The 20,223-nt window shown below is 35.8% G+C and overlaps 1 long non-coding RNA gene across 1 annotated transcript; it reads left to right on the plus strand.

Annotated features, from left to right (window-relative positions):
• Positions 1-327: 327 nt before the first annotated feature.
• LOC145822704 (uncharacterized) lies at positions 328-18,961 on the plus strand. Its single transcript, XR_014364369.1, has 3 exons — positions 328-534; positions 9,215-9,383; positions 17,220-18,961. It is a non-coding gene; the product is annotated as an uncharacterized LOC145822704 (long non-coding RNA).
• The last annotated feature ends 1,262 nt before the right edge of the window (positions 18,962-20,223 follow it).

Genomic DNA, 20,223 nt, shown 5'->3' on the forward strand with positions numbered 1-20,223 from the left:
ATTTAGTCGCTAAAAATACTAGAATTTGAGATAAAAAAAAATTTTAGTCGTTGTATATTGAGTTTTGGCTATTAAAACTATTTAGTCACCAAATAAAAAATAAAAAATTATTTTTTATCTTTGGTGACCAAAAATTTGGTCACCAAAAACATATGTTCAGCGACAAAAAAAATATTATAGTCGCCGTATTTTAAGTTTTAGCGATTAAAACTATTTAATTGCCGAATAAAAAATAATTATTTCTTTTTATCTTTGATAACCTAACTTCCGCGACTAAAATTCAGCAAATGTGTTCAAAATTTTAGTGAGAAATATTTCATATTGGCGCCTAAAATTTTACGCGAATCAATTAGTCTTCACACGGTTCTTTCTCTCTCTTGCTCTCCCCCCTCTCTCTCTCTCTCACACATAGAGAGAATCAATCACCACCGCCCTTCATCTCAACATCGCACACGACCACAGCATCCGTCAATCTTCCACCGTCGAACATCGCCACCGCAGCTCACCATTGCCTCGCCTCCCATCGACATTCAGGTTATTCTCTGTCCTTTTCCGTTTGGAGTTTTTGACTGATTATGTAGATATAGTTATGTATATATATATTGTAATCTTCGTTTAATTTTCTATAGATTTGTTCAACATTGTGCTTGCTTTCTTTACCGATTGAAGTTTTTGACTGATTTCTATTCATATAGTTATGTATCTATCGTATTTAAGTTTTGATTTTGGCCGATCCATCCATAAAATGTAAACATAAATTTCAGAACATGAAACTTCATGTTTCGGATCATCTACCATGTATATCATCAAGAAAACAAGACTAAAACTTACCCGAATCCATCGATGAACGGTTAAACGGAAGCGTCTGATTGTCAATAAAACCTTTGATATTGACTTTGTTAAAGCCTTCTAATCCTTTCCCTTTGGTGCCTTATGTTTCTCCTTGAGAGGATTTAGAAAAACAAACAGTGTTCTTATTTTTTTTCACCTTAGTAAGGAATAGGGACCATAACCTTTTAAAGGTTGTAATTGGTTTTCATAACTGAAAGATAATGAAAACCAATAAATTAACCATTATTGGTTTTAAAACTGAAAGGTAATGAAAACCAATAAATTAACCATTATTGGTTTTAAAACTTAAAGGTAATGAAAACCAACTTTAACCAATATGTTTTAATTTCTATTTCTGCCCCTCATAGAAATAGAAATTATACAACTAGTATCTACACATTAGGTCCATAACACATATACCCTTAAGCCTATTAACTAAATTGAATCACTTAAATTGTAGGCTTTTTATAAATGATAACACCACATTTAATTATGTGGTCCTATTGAGACATTATCTAACAATCTCCCACTGGAACACATATGTATCTTGAAAAATGTGCTTAACTTTAGTGAGCTCAGAAATTTGTTATCATAACTTGAGGGTATCCAAACAATCTTGTCCATTAACTATATTAATATAGGATCAAAGCGGTCTTCGTTACATCAATCGTAACTCGACCCACCAATGGTCACGTATACAAATATAGCTAAATGACATAGATCAATCATGGATGCGTAGCATGAAAATTACATGTGATGTGATCCATACATGCCTATGTCCAACTGGTCCTACTTAACTTTATTGAGATCAATACTTCAAAATACGTAACAGAGCGTAATAAACTGAATACTTCATTTCTGCAGAAATTAATCTAATTACATAAATAAAACTCAAGGCTGACATAAAGCAGTAATATAAATACAAACTCCCACTAAACCAGAATGTTCTCAAATAGAACAACACCCATATGAGCAGTGTGCTCATGAAAGACCTTGGGTGGTAGTTTCTTCGTAAGTGGATCCGCTATCATGGAGTTTGTCCCAATGTGCTCTATGGAAATCTGTCCACTCTGCACTCTTTCTTTTACAACTAGGAACTTGATATCAATATGCTTTGATTTTGTCGAGCTCCTGTTGTTATTGGAATATAAAACTGCAGACTTATTGTCACAATATATCTTAAGTGGTCTTTCAGTGCCTTCCAAAATACGCAACCCAGTGACAAAATTCTGCAGCCATATCCCTTGGTTTGATGCCTCATAACATGCTACAAACTCTACAGCCATGGTAGATGAAGCTATGAGCGTCTGCTTTGCAGACCTCCAAGAAATTGCTCTGCCAGCTAACAGATAAATATAGCCTGATGTGGATTTCCTACTGTCTTGGCATCCAGCAAAATCGGAGTCGGAATATCCAATGACCTCTAACTTATCCGATCTCCTATATGTGAGCATATATTCCTTTGTTCTCTGTAAATATCGCATAACATGCTTGACTGCTTTCCAATGATCCATGCCAGGATTACTTAAATATCTACCTAACATGCCAACTATAAACGCAGTATCCGGACGCGTACATACTTGAGCATACATTAGACTCCCTACAGCTGAGGCATAAGGAATCTTCTGCATTTCTTGAATTTCAAGACTATTCTTCGAGCATTGGCTGAGACTAAACTTGTCTCCCTTAGCAATCGGGGTTTCACCCGATTTACAATTTTGCATGCCAAATCTAATGAGTATTTTTTCGATATAGCTCCTTTGTGATAATCCCAGAATACCCCGAGAACGATCTCGGAGTATTTCGATTCCTAATACAAAGGAAGCATCACCAAGATCTTTCATTTCAAAATTCTTAGATAGAAATCTCTTGGTGTCATGCAATAAGTTTATATCGTTTGTGGCAAGCAATATGTCGTCAACATATAAAACCAAAAATATGTGTTTACTCCCACTGAACTTGTGATACACACATTCATCAACAACGTTAGTTTCAAAACCATACGAAGTGAGAACTTGATGAAATTTGAAGTACCACTGACGAGAAGCTTGTTTGAGTCCATAGATGGATTTAGTCAATTTGCAAACCATATTCTTTGGGTCTCCTGACACAAAGTTTTCTGGCTGCACCATATAAATTGTTTATTTAATGTCACCATTAAGAAAAGCTGTTTTGACATCCATCTGATGCAACTCAAGATCAAAATATGCAACAAGCGCCATAATTGTCCTAAAAGAATCTTTCGAAGAAACTGGAGAGAAAGTTTCTTTAAAGTCAATTCCTTCTTTTTGAGTAAAGCCTTTGGCTACAAGACGTGCCTTATACCTCTCCACATTACCATTTGAATCCCTTTTGGTTTTAAATATCCATTTACAACCTACGGGCTTCGCACCAACTGGTAATGAGACAAGTTCCCAAACTTTATTGTCTTGCATAGACTTATATTCTTCATTCATGGCTTCTATCCACTTATGAGAGTTGGAACTTTCCATGGCTTGACGAAAGTTGATTGGATCATCTTTCGACATTCCATTTTCTACCTCATGTTCCTGGAGATATACAATATAATCATCTGAAAATGCAAATCTCCTTTCTCTGGTGGATCGCCTTAATGGCACAGATTCTTGAGGTTGAGGTTGTAGAGTTTGTTCCTCAGGAAAAATTACCTCATCTTGAATGGGGGTTTGAACTATATTATCTTGAACAACATTGTCTGGTTGAGGATTCGAAATTACTTCTCGAGCAATGACAGGTATAGGAACCTGTGATTGGTCAAAAGTAGTAGCAGGAAGTGGGATTACTCCTGCTTCCTCCTCAAAGACAATGTCTCTAACTGGATTTCTCCCCCAAACTCAACATCCTCAAAAAATGTTGCAATTCCCATCTCAAATATTGACCTATTTGTGGGATCATAAAACTTGTAACCCCGTGATCGTTCGGCATAGCCAATAAAGTAGCTGCTAATGGTTTTAGAGTCCAATTTTCGTTCATGAGGTTTATAAGGCCTCGCCTCAGCAGGACACCCCCACACATGCAAATGTTTTAGACTAGGCTTTCGCCCAACCCAAAGCTCATAAGGTGTTTTTGCAGCTGCTTTAGTTGGCACCCGATTTAAGATATAAGTTGCTGTCTTTAGAGCCTCACCCCAAAGGGACTCTGGTAAAGTAGAATGACTGATCATACTTCTTACCATATCCTTAAGAGTCCGGTTTCGTCTCTCAGATACACCATTCATGCTAGGTGATCCTGGCATGGTGTATTGTGGGACGATTCCACAGTCCTCCAGGTATTTTGCAAACGGTCCTGGACGTTGTTCACCTGATCTATCATATCTGCCATAGTATTCACCACCACGGTCAGACCTGACACTTTTAATCCGTTTGTTGAGTTGTAACTCAACTTCGGCCTTAAATCTTTTGAAGACGTCCAAAGACTGTGATTTCTCATGGATAAGAAATATATACCCATATCTGGAATAATCGTTTATGAATGTGATAAAATATTGTTGACCATTCCAAGACGCCATAGGGAATGGGCCACAAATGTCCGTATGAATTAGTTCTAAGACATCTGTAGTCCTATGGGCACCATATTTCTTTATTTTGGTCTATTTTCCCTTGATACACTCAACACAGACATCAAAATCTGAAAAATCAAGAGAGTCCAAAATTCCATCAGACACAAGGCGTTCAACTCTAGATTTAGAGATGTGACCTATGCGTTTGTGCCATAATGAGGCTGAATTTTCCTTAGTTAATTTACGCTTTGTACCTCGTGATTCCACGTGCAAGGTTGCATTATAAGATGCAATAGTTTCGAGCAAATATAGATTATCAAACACATTAAGTAAACCAGTACCAATAACATTGGAATTAATAGACATACTAAACTTCATATTTCCAAAAGAACAATAATATCCCAATTTGTCCAATACAAAAACATAAATTAAATTCCGTCTAAAGGACGGTACAACAAAAGTGTCTAATAAATCCAAATAATAACCAGTTTTCAGTAATAATCTAAAGTGCGCTATTGCCTGCACTTCTATTGACTTGCCATCACCCACAAAGATGTATCTTTCAGCATCAGTTGGCTTTCGGTAGTTCAGGCAACCCTGCATAGAAACACATATGTGAGTAGTAGCACCAGAATCTACCCACCAAGTGTTTCTTGGTACTGAAGCTAAATTTATTTCAGAACAGACCAAAACATGAAATGGACCTTTCTTTATACGCCAGGCGACGTATTTGGCACAATCCTTCTTTCTGTGTCCGGGCTTGCCACAAAAGAAACAACCATCCTGCGTTTTCTGTTTCTTTGGTTCCGGACCCTGAGGAATAGCAACTTCCTTTCCCTTATGCGTTGTTTTGCCCATATGCTTGGAGGTGCTTGCTAGATGAGCACTTTCAGTCCTTTCTTGCTTCAATCTCTCTTCCTCTTGTACACAAAATGAAATGAGCTCATTGAGAGTCCATTTCTCCTTCTAGCAGTTATAACTGACCTTAAATTGGTTAAATTGTGCAGGAAGAGAGATGAGAACTAAATGCACGAGCAAATCATCAGATAGGTCGAGCTTTAGTGCCTTAAGTTTTGAAGCAAGATGAGACATTTCCATGATGTACTCGCGAACATTACCCTTGCCTTTATACTTTATTGAAATCAAGCTTGCTAAAAGCGTGCTTGTTTAAGCCTTATCGTTTTTAGCAAAACGCTTTTGAATTTCTAAAAGAAATTCACCGGCAACGGTAACATCCTCTGTTATTGCACCCCGAAAAACTTCTGGAATCCCACGCTTCAGGATCATAAGACTTAGCCTGTTAGAACGATCCCACTTTTCAAAGTACACAGTTTCCTCAGGAGTACTTTGTGTAGTGAGAGCATTCGGTTTTGGCATCCTTAATGCCAAGTCTATGTCCATGCAGCTGAGAACAATCAATATGTTCTCTTTCCAGTCCTTAAAGTTTGTTCCATTTAACATTGGAACATTGTTCATGTTGGCAGAGATTGAAGTAATCGACATTAAAGCTGAATCGAAAAGAAAATAAAAGGAATAAACAATTATACTCACATTAAGTTACCAAACAGATAATCTCTAAATAAATTAATTTAATGACAACATCTCAAGATACCTAGCGCAACATTAATACCAAACCTTTGGGTAGTGATATTAACTGTAAGTGGTATTCTTGTTGTAATGATCAAATATTGACAATAAGTTATGTCAAATAACAAATCTATCTTTTGATGGATTTATTATTCACATTAGGTTTCCTTGACAATTGGCACATGTTTATCACCACAAAATGTGTGTGTAATTCTGCCAAGTCTTAATCATGTCTTTGGACCGATAAATACTCGCATAAGATACACAGACATGAATTTCAAAACATTCCATATAAAACAATCTAGACAAGAGAGATTACTTTTGTGACATCTTGTTTGAATTGACTTATATTTAGAACATTAAAAAATTAAATTTCCGTAGACGTTGTATGAAATTACATTAAATTTAAAGATTTTTAAATTTGTTACCCCGTATATGTTATATAATCTGAATCCATCCCAATTATATACATATATATATAAATACATGATGTTCACCATTTGAAAAATGAACCGCCCCTCCGAATTATGTTCCATTTCCAGAAAACAAAACAGAATTTGCAGTAGAGGGAAAAACAGAAATACAAAAAACAGAATCTGATTCCAAGAAACTAAATAGGATGAATAAAAGCATATCTATTCTGATAATACACATGATATAACCGCTCTGATACCACTTGTAAACATAAATTTCAGAACATGAAACTTCATGTTTCGGATCATCTACCATGTATATCATCAAGAAAACAAGACTAAAACTTACCCGAATCCATCGATGAACGGTTAAACGGAACCGTCTGATTGTCAATAAAACCTTTGATATTGACTTTGTTAAAGCCTTCTAATCCTTTCCCTTTGGTGCCTTATGTTTCTCCTTGAGAGGATTTAGAAAAACAAACAGTGTTCTTATTTTTTTTCACCTTAGGAAGGAATAGGGACCATAACCTTTTAAAGGTTGTAATTGGTTTTCATAACTGAAAGATAATGAAAACCAATAAATTAACCATTATTGGTTTTAAAACTGAAAGGTAATGAAAACCAATAAATTAACCATTATTGGTTTTAAAACTGAAAGGTAATGAAAAACAACTTTAACCAATATGTTTTAATTTTTATTTTTGCCCCTCATAGAAATAGAAATTATACAACTAGTATCTACACATTAGGTCCATAACACATATACCCTTAAGCCTATTAACTAAATTGAATCACTTAAATTGTAGGCTTTTTATAAATGATAACACCACATTTAATTATGTGGTCCCATTGAGACATTATCTAACATAAAATTGTATTATCCATCTAACCCGTTGATATATCTGAACATCACAAAGGTACTCTCTCTCTCTCTCTCTCTCTCTCTCTCCCAGATAATTCCTCCTTATGCTGTGTTTGGTTGGGGGATTTGGGGAGGGATTTGGAAAGGGAAAGGGAAAAGGTGTGTGAAACTAGGTGAAATGTAGATATATTTTATTCACATTTCACCTAACTTTTTCCTTTCTCTTTCCAATTCCCTCCTCAAACCCCCCTACCAAACACAGCGTTAGAGTTGCAGATCTTGATTCGCCATTGAAGAACTCTCTCTCGGAAACCCCTCTCTCTTTGTTTCTTCTCTTCCTTCTTTTCTTCTTATTTTATGATCTTAATCTGCTCCTAGGGTTTGGATTAAGGCCATAGAGTTTGGATTGATGGATTCGTTATTTTACAATCTTTGTTTCTTCTCTTCCTTCTTTGAATTATTGCGCCATGTTATAATCTTTGTTCGGAGCAAAGAGGTTCATTATGTGTTTTTGGACAAAAACACGTAGTTGGGAACATTTAATAATGAATTTTTTTATTTTTTGGGGTCTTTGAGTTGGACCATGGGCCTTTTCAAAATTAGTGGCTTAGGCCTCATTTGGGAACAAGATAATTTAGTAACTTTTTGGCTATTTGGCTAAAATATGAGCTAAAAAAAACTAGTATGTTTGGGATGACTTTTTGGCTTTTTACGAAAAGATGTGCAAAAAATAGAGAGAAAAGAGAATCTTTGACTTTTTGGTATGGATTGTTGGCTTTTTGGCTAATTTAGTAACTTTTTGGCTTTTTGGATAAAACGGAAGGTTTCCAAACGAGGCCTTTATGAAGTCTGGAGAAGAGTTTAACGCCTAAAAGTTGGACACCTTTGTTTAAACATTGTTTTCAAATTGGGCCATGTAATTAATAAAACTCCTAATGGCCTTTAATTATGGCCAAGGCATCTTTATTTTATGCCATTTAAAACTTTGACAATTTGCATGATTTGCATCCCATGATTTGCATTATGTCACGAAAATGATATATATGATAGTTACTTCTTGTCAAATTTTAAGTTGTGCTGAGAAAATGCCATGCTTCTTTTCCACTTCTCTACCATCAACTTCATTTGAAAGAGCATCGGAATTTGCTCAACAAGATTTACGATTTTCATCTTAAAATTAGGGTTATTTTTATAATTATTGTGATTTCATTATGATCAAAAGAGTTACCAAGATACAAACATAACCACCCTCAAATTTGAATTGGATTTACAGTCAAGTCGAGTAATTAGTGTCCAGTACTTAGCAAGATTCATACTACCCAACACCAATACAGTTGGATTCAATTGCCCAGCTGTTAAAGTAGTTAACAGAGACAATTGCAGAGGAAGTAGAAAAAATAAAATGGTGTAGTTTCAGAGTTTTGGTATGACCAATAAAGCCCTTTTGAAGGCAGCAATTACAGTGCCTATTCATGTACACAGGTGCCTACCTAACAAGATGAACATTAATAGGAATAATCTCTCATCTGTTTCTGTTATCACCACCCCCAATTGATCATCACAAAACCTCCCAACAATCCCTTCAATGCTTGCTTCCACACACACACACACACCTGCCCTTTTCGGTACTTTGTTATGATATAATCAATCTATGCATCACAAACTCGTTCATCTCTCATTTTGCAGGCACGAGATTTTTTGTTATCAAATCTATTTGTTCATTTGTCTCAATACACTTCAACAGTATAGTTTTATATCTCGAGAATTTTGTTTTGCAAAATGTCCAAGAAATGATATTATTTTCTATTAAAATGTTTCAGAGGCAAAGTACCATTCTTTTCTTTGAAGCAATTATGCTCATGTTCAAATATAAAACTGATTACAGATGTCTCTTGTTGGCAATTATTGGAACTTCTAATTAGTTGAGATGGTAAATTTTTTGTTATCTCATATATTCCCTTGTTTAAAATTGAATTCATTTGGTCTTTTTTTCTCTACTAGGTTCAAGCATATTCTTCAGCCCATATCTGATGTATGTATTACGAAGGAACAATAGAAATATGTAGACTTTGATTCTTTCTTCACCCACATAATTTGCCATGAGTGTTGCCATGGGATTGGGCCTCATACCATAACACTTCCAAATGGTGAAAAATCTACAGTTAGATTGGTCAGTTGCATTGTCATCATTCTCATGCTCTTTCTTTGTAACTTCCTCCTCACTTGTTTGGTTGTTAGCTTCTGATTTATTTATGTTTTGCAACTAGTTTAGAGGGCATCATCTCTCTTTGTGATATCGAATTATAATTCAATATTAAAACATATTTTTCCCATATGTCACTTTGTTTTAGTGTTGATGAATTAATAATTATTTGATGGATGGGTACATATATGTGGCCTCAGGTTAGAAACGTACGGGAGCAGGAATCCTCCATTGGGGGGCAGAAGAAAGGCATGGGGCAGATTTTCACACTGGTGAACAGTGGGTCTGGCCAAGTTTAAAATGATTAAATCATTATTAAATATAAATCAATATGTATGAAAATCCTAAGTGATTCGTGATTAGGTCAAGATTAAAATATTCCAAATCCCAAGTATCCAAAACACACAATCTAAACCAACAAGCACTTACGAAAGTGATTTAGATTGTTTGTTTTTCGGAATAAACAATAAATCGACACAAACGATTTTTACGTGAAAAAAACCACAATTGAAGAACCTTCAATTGTAATAAAAAACCACGGGCGAAACGCCACTAATCAATCCACTACTGAAGTAAGAAAGATTACAAAGATAACACACAAATTACCGCGCTCAGTCAATTTGTCTTCGAATCTTCTGTAACTCTTTCACCACGCTTTCGTCTCGGAACTGATCAATCCTGAAGTTGAATCCACAACTTCACTTGTCGAATGAACGACTGCGTACAGAATCAAACTCTTTTTGATACTCTACGCTTGAATCTTCGGAATCCACCGAAGAGATCTCTCTCTTGAATTTAAAATAACCAACTCCTTGATGTATGAATCTTAGATCATGATTGAAGAACTCTTCTCAAAATATCAAGGAAAACTCACAAAAACCTCAGAACAAAACTTCAAACACAACCCTAGGACTCTTGAATAAGATCTAGGAAAAAGTAGTCCTAAAAACAACCTAAACAGGTATAAATAGGAATCCTGAGTCCGCGATCTCCACTCGAGCGGCCAACAACCCGCTCGAGCGGCTTCAGCAAAACCTGCGTGCGACAAAACAGAGTTCCGCTCGAGCGCTTGATGACCCGCTCGAGCGCGAAATCATACCTTTAGTATTTTTACAGACCTGACAAAATACTGAGAGATTACAATATTCGCTCGAGCGCCAATGGTCCCGCTCGAGCGAGAAGAACAAAAACACAGGAAAATTACAACTTGTTCAACACAAAGTTTTGTACCCGGATTTGACAATCAAGGGACCTAACAATCTCCCCCTTTGTCAATTCCCGGACAAAACCTTTCTAAACAAATGTCCTTAAACACACGCACTAGACAAGATTAATAAACAAGAAAAAAAGACTCTAAACAACTCTATTATCAAACAATCTTGCCCTGTGATCAATCAATCCATCCATCCAACTTCATTCAACATTCACCTGTGAAATAGCTAGCAACATACCAGAAAAACAAACTTGTGGAACTGTATAAGAATATACCAAAACATACATAAAAAGAGAACCATGATACAGTATCCACCAACTACAATAACCAACCTATCCGAATATCAACAAGTTATCCAACATATCCAAACATGAACAAAATATCCATAGAAACAAAATATCAAAAAAATGTATACCACAAAGATCATCACAAAAAATTGTATACCACCAAGATCCACCAAGATCACCACTGTATCACCGATCTCCCCCTTTTTGACTGGGAATCAAGGAATCAATGAATCATGCACCAGGAGGAGGTGGTGGCTGCTGAAGCTGAAGTAAGGAAATGATGTGGGCCAGCTGAGAAGTAGTGTGGACGGCAGTCTGCTCCAACTGACCAAGGCGACCATCAAACGCATCAAAGCGGGCATCTAGAAGGTCCAATCGCCGGGTCATAGCCTCCTCAAAATGCTGAAGCTGATCATGAAAAGCTCGAGGTGGAACAGGGGGAATAGCATCCTCCTCACCCCCGGCCGCTGCAGCGTCAAACTCAGCCTCCTCAGCTAGGCCAGCAGTGGTACCTGCAGAAGTATCAGCCCGAGAAGACTCCCCCTTAACATGAGCTATACCCTCAAGCTTGATCAATTGGTTGGAAACTTGCAGACTTATGAAGCCCACCAGATTTCAAAGAAAAAAACAAAAAGAAAGTGTGGCTTTCACTAGTGCTCATGAGTTTGCAAAAACTCCGGAGACTGAATTTGATTTAGAGTCTGAGATGACGGCTATGTTTACTAAACAGTTAGGACTTCCTTATGGTTGTTTGAGCAACCGACTCTGAAGCTTGATCAATTGGTTGGAAACTTGCAGACTTATGAAGCCCACCAGATTTCAAAGAAAAAAACAAAAAGAAAGTGTGGCTTTCACTAGTGCTCATGAGTCTGCAAAAACTCCGGAGACTGAATTTGATTTAGAGTCTAAGATGACGGCTATGTTTACTAAACAGTTAGGACTTCCTTATGGTTGTTTGATCAACCGTCTTTTGTCTGAACTTGGGGTTCGAATGTTAGAGGTTTGAAATCCTCTAGATATTGATTTGTGATTATGTAACAATTTTAAGCAGTATATAACAATCCCAATCAAACAATCAAGACAAATCAACACAATGATTTTAACGTGGAAAAACCACAATTGGACACCTCCAACTGTGATTAAAAAACCACGGGCAACAGCCACAAAACAATCCACTAAGAAGATTTAAAGGAATTACACAGATATACTCTCAATTACCTAGCGAATCCACGCCTAATTGAACCAACCTCTATGTGTCTCTTCCAACCCCGTCTTCACCTCGGAATTGTCTTTACGATGAGCCACTCCAGAATCCACCGAAGCTTCAGGCTCGAATTCTTCATAATCCACCGAAGAACAACTCTCTCTTTCTTGTGTATAACAAACAAAACCTTTGATGTACTCTCTTTAAACCATGAGTTGAATACTCAATAAAATATCAAAGAAAACTAACAAAATATTCCCAGATATAAATCTTAAGAACCAAAAAGAAAATCTGGAGGAATTAAATAGTTTTGGGAGAAAACCAACTATTTATAGAAAATCCAAAAGTAATCCTAGTTTTGGAAGAAATCCAATTACTTTTGGATATCCTAGTTTTGGAAGAAAATCAACTTCTTAAAGAAATCCTTGTCAAACGGGATTGCCAATAATAAAACCTAACAATCTCCCCCTTTGGCAATGCCGTGACAAAACACACCTAACAAATAAAATCCTAATCACCCCAACCCATTACAACCAACAAACACAAACTTCTTTCTCAAGATTAAGATCTGCAAAACAGCTATTAGTGCCACAATCTCCAAAACAACTATTAGTCTCACAAGAGTATATGAAAAAGTAATAAACATATGGCTAGATTATCTTGAAACATGAGATGGAAAACATGAATAGATGAAAACTAAGACTCATGAAAACCAACTCTCAAACAACAAAAGCAAGATCATAAACCAACCCAAGTCAAGATGAACCAAACTCCCCCTCACTAAAAGCAACCACAAACACTGAAAACAATGAACAAGAAGAAAACGACAAAAAATAATATGGTGGAGCAATCCAGAAATTTCAGATTAGTACCTTAAAACACACAAGACTATCCAAAAAGCACCATTACAAGAAAACACAATGTGCGCAGTCTATAGAAGATTCCTCATGAAAGAAAGTGGTGCATTATGTGAAAAGCATAGATCCCATGATAAAAAATGTGTGTGTGACTCTTGGAGTTCGACAAACACTAGATTCAATCCTAGTAGTGATATGAAAGCTGGACCTTCGACAAAAGAATCTAAGCACGACAAAGGAAAGTCAAACCACTAGGAGTCAAGGGGTATTTGGTGAGTAAAGGCGGAGGCTCCCCCTCAATCAATGAATCTTTTCTTTTTTTTTTTCTTTCTGTCTTTTGCACATTTTTTTCTTTCTATTGCATATTTTGTCTTCTTCTCTTTCTCTTTCTTTTTCTTTTGCACAATCATTGGTGGCTGACACGCTCAAGAGTATGGAAACCAAACCAGAGAAGCATGGATATAATAAGGATGGCCTGGTTGGTGACTCTGAGGTAGCCTTTTCCTCATGGCTAGACTGCAAAGAATTAAGGGGAAAGCCGTGGAGGTGCAAAAAGATGGTAGGTGGTTAAGAGACTCAACATCACCCATGATATGCTAGTATAGGTCAATTCCTCTAGAAACGCAAAAGACCAATGCCAGAAGTCCATAGAGAAAAAATAATCACTAAGGCGGAAGACTCCAAAATTTGCTAATCCAAGAGTATGTACAGAATGAGACATACTAATCAAAGAACACACACTCCAACATGAGTAATGACCACAGAATGCACACACATATTAACATGTAATGGATATTCTCATCAATTCCAATATGCACCAAGGACCACTCAAAAATTTCAAGCTTGCAAAACCATACTAAGAAAATCTTTTTGGGATTTTTTTATTTTTTTTAAAAAAAAAAACACACAGAAACCCAAAAACTAAACCAAATAAAAAAAAATTAACACAAGTCAAGTTTTCTCACCCAAATCTTTTTGATCTTAACAAAATTAGGTCTAGCGGTCTTGGTAAATGTCGTGGCATTGTGAACACCCTCATGAATCTTGGTATTCTGCCTGGACATGTAAGGTTGTCTCCTAACCCAAAAAGTATTCGAATTTCTACCCTTTTGAGACACTCTCCCATGCAACTTATAACAATAAGGGCGAATATGACCGTGCAGACCACAATGATGACAAATAAAAACAGGGTGTCCAGGGTGTACCTTTTTTTCTTTTACCTTACCAACTCTAGGAAGTTTGAGAAGTCCATCCTCATGTTGAATTTTTTGTTCTCCTTTTCCTTGAGTTCTTGTATCATGAGATGTTGAAGCACTCTGTTTTTGCTCTTTGTTATCACCAAAGCCAATGCCACTCTTGTCACAACTCATTTGTTGAGACCCAATGATATCCTCCAAAGTCTTTGATCCTTTGTTCCAAAGACCAATGGTAGCCATAGCACACTTGAGCTCTTCCTCTTTCTTGATCATTAGTTCTTCCAAAGCAACTTGTGATATCTCGAGAGATTCAATCTTTTCTTCATACATGGCATGGGTTTGCAGTAGCTCATTCCTCTCTGTCTCACAAGTCAACAGTTTTGCATAAAGAACTTGTCGATCATCAGCTATCTTGATGGCATTAATCCTGGCCTCGGAAATCTCCTCCTTTAGTTTGACATTCTCACTTTCACATGTTTTGAGTTTCTTTGTGAGTTTGTCATTCAATTTGAATAAGTTAAGATACTCTTTATACAACTTTTCATAAGCTTGCTCAAGTTCTTCATGATCACTCTCCGAGGATTCATCATCAGTGATATTCTCAACTGACCTCTTCGGAGAATCTGTTTGTCCTTCAGCTTCAGAAGCCGCCATGAAAGCAAGGAATTGTTGATGTCCCTCTTCGCCTTGATCTTCGTTGTCACTTTCATCTTCATCAGATTCTGATTCATCATCCCAAGTGATGGCAAGGGCTTTCTTCTTCCTCAAACGAGTAGGGCATTCTGAAGCAAAGTGGCAAAATCCTTGGCATTCATAGCATTGGAGTCTTTCAGAGTTCCCCTGTATCTTTCCTTTCTCCTTCTTGGCTATAGAATTAATTTTGAGTTTATCTTTGCCTTTAGATTTATGAGAATGAGTAGATTCCAAAAGATTAGGATTCTTTTTCAAAAAAGATTTTTTAAATTTTTTAACAAAAACAGCCGTAATCTTGGAATCTATCTCACAATCCTCATCAGAATCCTCTCTAACTCTATGAGCACTACTAAAAGCAATATCTTTTTGTTTCTTTTTGAAATTCTTATGTGCCTCATAAGTTTGGAGATTTCCAACCAACTGATCAAGCTTGAGGTTGTCAACATCTTGAGCCTCCTCAATAGCCGTAACTTTTGGTTGGAACCAATCAGGTAAGGATCTCAAAATTTTTCCCACAACTTTGGATTCTGGTATTTTTTCACCTAAATTGAAACTAGAATTTACAATGTCACTCAACTTCGCATAAAATTCATCAAAGGTCTCACTATCTTTCATTGAAAGGTTTTCGAAACTAGATGTGAGCCTTTGAGGTTTTGAACGTTTAACCGGAGGAGTGCCCTCATGAATAGTTTGTACGATATCCCAAGCCTCTTTTGCGACTTCACAATTGCAAATACGACTAAACTCTTCAGGTGTGACAGCGCAAAAGAGAGAATTGATAGCTTTACTATTCCAGCTACTATTTTGGTAATCAGTTGTGTCCCACTTATCAAGGGGTTTAGGAATATCAACACCATCAATGATGACAGTAGGTTCACTCCACCCATAGATTACGCTGTGCCAAACTTTCTCATCGATGGATTTTAAAAATGCTCTCATACGAGCTTTCCAATAAGAATAGTTTGTACCATCGAGTAAAGGAGGTCTATGGGTCGAGTTACCTTCACGAATAGAATCCATATCACTAGTCACACAAAATCACACTCCTATATTTTTAAAAAAAGAGTGACCCGCTCTGATACCAATTGAAAATCCTAAGTGATTCGTGATTAGGTCAAGATTAAAATATTCCAAATCCCAAGTATCCAAAACACACAATTTAAACCAACAAGCACTTACGAAAGTGATTTAGATTGTTTGTTTTTCGGAATAAACAATAAATCGACACAAACGATTTTTACGTGGAAAAAACCACAATTGAAGAACCTTCAATTGTAATCAAAAACCACGGGCGAAACGCCACTAATCAATCCACTACTGAAGTAAGAAAGATTACAAAGATAACACACAAATTACCACACTCAGTCAATTTGTCTTCGAATCTTCTGTAACTCTTTCACCACCCCTTCGTCTCGGAACTGATCAATCCTGAAGTTGAATCCACAACTTCACTTGTCGAATGAACGACTGCGTACAGAATCAAACTCTTTTTGATACTCTACGTTTGAATCTTCAGAATCCACCGAAGAGATCTCTCTCTTGAATTTAAAATAACCAACTCCTTGATGTATGAATCTTAGATCATGATTGAAGAACTCTTCTCAAAATATCAAGGAAAACTCACAAAAACCTCAGAACAAAACTTCAAACACAACCCTAGGACTCTTGAATAAGATCTAGGAAAAAGTAGTCCTAAAAACAACCTAAACAGGTATAAATAGGAATCCTGAGTCCGCGATCTCCACTCGAGCGGCCAACAACCCGCTCAAGCGGCTTCAGCAAAATCTGCGTGCGACAAAACAGAGTTTCGGTTGAGCGCTTGATGACCCGCTCGAGCGCGAAATCATACCTTCCAGTATTTTTACAGACCTGACAAAACACTGAGAGATTACAATATCCGCTCGAGCGCCAATGGTCCCGCTCGAGCGGGAAGAACAAAAACACAGGAAAATTACAACTTGTTCAACACAAAGTTTTGTACCCGGATTTGACAATCAAGAGACCTAACAATGTATATATCATTAACCAAAAAAGCACCAAGGAGGTGACACTCGTAAACAAAAGCAAAGCGGGCAAAGCGGTCTGGCGAAACATCTGTGGGTGCCTGTTGTTCTCTAGATGCTCAGTGCCAGAGAGAAATTGATAGCGATAAGTTTTAAATACTCAAGAGTCCCCCAAAATACTCTAAGCAAACCAAAACCAAAAGAAACCAAGGAAAATAGAAATTATTACAAGGAAAAACTCAATTAAAGTCAAGATACTGAACCAATACAAATGCTCTGTTGAAGAACGTCTTTTATAATGAAATATGATTTCTGACGTGCTCTGATTTTCCATCTATTTTGCCACACAGGAGCTGCAAGAACTGCACTCAGCTATGGAAGAAGCTAGAGCTGATATTGTTGGCCTCTGGGCCCTACGATTTCTAATTGGTCAGGTCAATAACTATTTATTTGATTAAATTTTACTGTGATCTCTTAATCATGTCTACAAGATCATCTTGCACTTGTGCTTTACCTGGTGCAACTATTTTACTACATCAGTAGGATAATGGCATTCTCTAGTATCTAAATGTGCTTTTTGATTCTGTTCAAACCTCGTGTCATGTTTTTATTGTGTACATGTAGTTTATTACGATTTGGAAAATAAGTAAAAAAAAGCTTTGATGTGGCCGTACTTTTACCAGGTAGAGATTGGAAACACAAATATCTATTCAGAATCATGGTATAATTTACTGAAAACTTTTTATTTTTTATTTTTATAAATTAATTTACTGAAAACTTTTAGTCTTATGGAAGTCAACAAAATTATTTCTTTATGTAGTTTATTGATAAACAGAAGTATTAAAATATGGATAACATGGATTTTTTTCGTCGGAAACTTTTTTTCCTTCAGATGTTCATTTTCATGAACAGAAAGGAAAGGATGAAGTTGTGAACATAGAATGATGATTTTAAATCTGTTTTCTATGTTTCACTTCAAACTCTTTGGCCCCGTTTGTTTGGGGTTATAGGAAGGGGATTGGGACTTCTAATACCTTGGTATTATTAATACCTTGTTTGTTTTGAGAGATGGCCTTGGACTACTAATACCTTGGTATTACTAATACTCTTGGAAGGGGAATTCATAGTGAGGATGTAGAGATGGTATTAGAAAAATAGTGAGAGGATTAGAAATTTTTTTATTTTTTTCATTTTTTATATATTGAGAAGTTTTTTTAAAATATTAATGTTTAATTTTTATATTTTTTTATTTGTTTTATTATTTTATATAAAAATAATTTAACAATTTCTCACTATCAATCCCCTCACTATCAATCCTCTCACTATCAATCCCCTCAATTCTATCTTTGAAAACAAACGGGGCCTTTGGGTACATTTTTTCTTATATATTTGGCCACATGATAAGCTACTGTAGTTGTGATGGTTCTTTGATGATGATGGATCTTGGAACTGGAACCAGTACATTTAAAATGCTATGAAGGATTTTCAGTTATTCTAGTTGATTTTGCTTGGCTACTAAAAACTTAAAATGCTCATTCAGTTCTATGAATCAGGGACATCTAGGCATGTGTTGATGAATTTCATGTCAAGTTGTTTTGCAATGTGGACATTAGGAATCTAACATTGAGCAACTTCAAGACTTCTGTTTTTCAAAAAAATAATAAACTTGCTTCAGTGTTAATAAGGCCTGTAAAGTGGTATTAACAAAATTTCTTGTATGATTAATTTTGTACTAATCTATCATTTGTTGCAGTATTTACATGTATCTTGAAACTTGATCAAGTATTAGTCAGTAGCTCTCCATAAGCTTATGATTTTGTATGGGATGCATTTTTAATGCTGCTTGGTGCATGATTTATGGAATGCCAATAGTGAGTAGCACATATGGGTTTCTGGTCTGTTTTTTTTTTTTTTTTTTTTTTTTGAACTGATGTTTCAGTTAGTATGGGTTCTTGAAGGACTAATATGTATATATTAATCTATGTTGTACGTATTCAAATTGAACATCAAATAGAGCAACTAGATTCATGTGTTTGAATTTCTGTTTATTATTAGGATTACTTGTATATAATTCTTAAAAGATCTTTCTTATATAACTTATTTTTAAGCCGAGATGGTTCCACTTGAAGGGAGCTTATGTACTGAGTGAGTTCAATCACTATAAGAATTTTCACTTTTGGTGACTAAATTTTTAGTCGCCAAAAGTAAATTTTTAGTCGCCGAATGGTTTTAGCGACTAAATTATTTGGTCGCAAAAATAGTTTCCAAAAAATTGTCGGTAAAGTTTTAGTCGCCAAATGTATACAATTTCCGACTAAAATTTTAGTCGCCAAAAGGTTGGACATTAAATTAGACCCTTTTCGGCGACCAAACTTTTAGTCGCCTAACTCTCACATTTTTAGTTACTAAAATTTTAGTAGGCAAAGAGTTCTTCTTTTGGCTACTAAAAATTTAGTCGCCGAAAGTCTTACAGCTTTGGCTACTAAATTTTTGGTCGGCAAAAAGTTTCTCTTTTGGCTACTAAATATTTGGTCGCCTAAAATTCTACATTTTTGGCTACTAAAATTTTAGTCGGCAAAAGCATTTTTATCCTTTAGTTTTTTGTTTTTAGCTACGAAATATTTTAGTTGCCAAATGTTTGATTTTCTTTTGGCTATTAAACTTTTAGTCGCCAAATGTCTTTTTTTTTTTTTTTTTTTTTTGCTACAAAACTTTTAGTCACCAAATGTCTTTTCCTAATTTCTTTTTAGCCATTAATTGTTTAGTTGCCAAAAACATGATATTATGTTTTATTGCAAAATTATAATTTCTCCACAACCTGTCTATATTCAATGCAACCTGTAATACGTATATAAACAAAATGATATCTACTATCAATCATTCCACAATCTGCATGCATGTACCAAAAATAAATAACTTTAAATATCAAAATCCATAAAATCAACTATTGTCCAAACTAAAATGATAATTCCATATAAAATAATCATACAAAAATCAAAGCGCTTTATATGAAAAAAATATATTTACTACCAAGTGAAATTGCCATTTGGCATGGTACATCTAATGCCCCAAATTTCTAGTTCAAATGATAATAAAACAATCATGGCTCTTTAAAGAAAAACCGAATATAAATATCCAAATTTACATTATATGATACAATAGTTCTTCATACAACATTGGTTATACAAAACGGTCATTCAAACTCACACACATACAGTCTTTGGCTTACACACAGAGTCACATCAAAATGAGAGTCTTGTACTCTCAACACATATTTTCTCGTCTCTAGTTAGGCTCACCACATCTTTTCCTGCACAAAAATCCCGTAGGGTGGGCATAAAGTCCAATACGAAA

The sequence above is a fragment of the Camellia sinensis genome, chromosome 3, assembly GCF_055761805.1.
Source record: "Camellia sinensis isolate YWXY chromosome 3, ASM5576180v1, whole genome shotgun sequence".
NCBI lineage: Eukaryota > Viridiplantae > Streptophyta > Magnoliopsida > Ericales > Theaceae > Camellia > Camellia sinensis.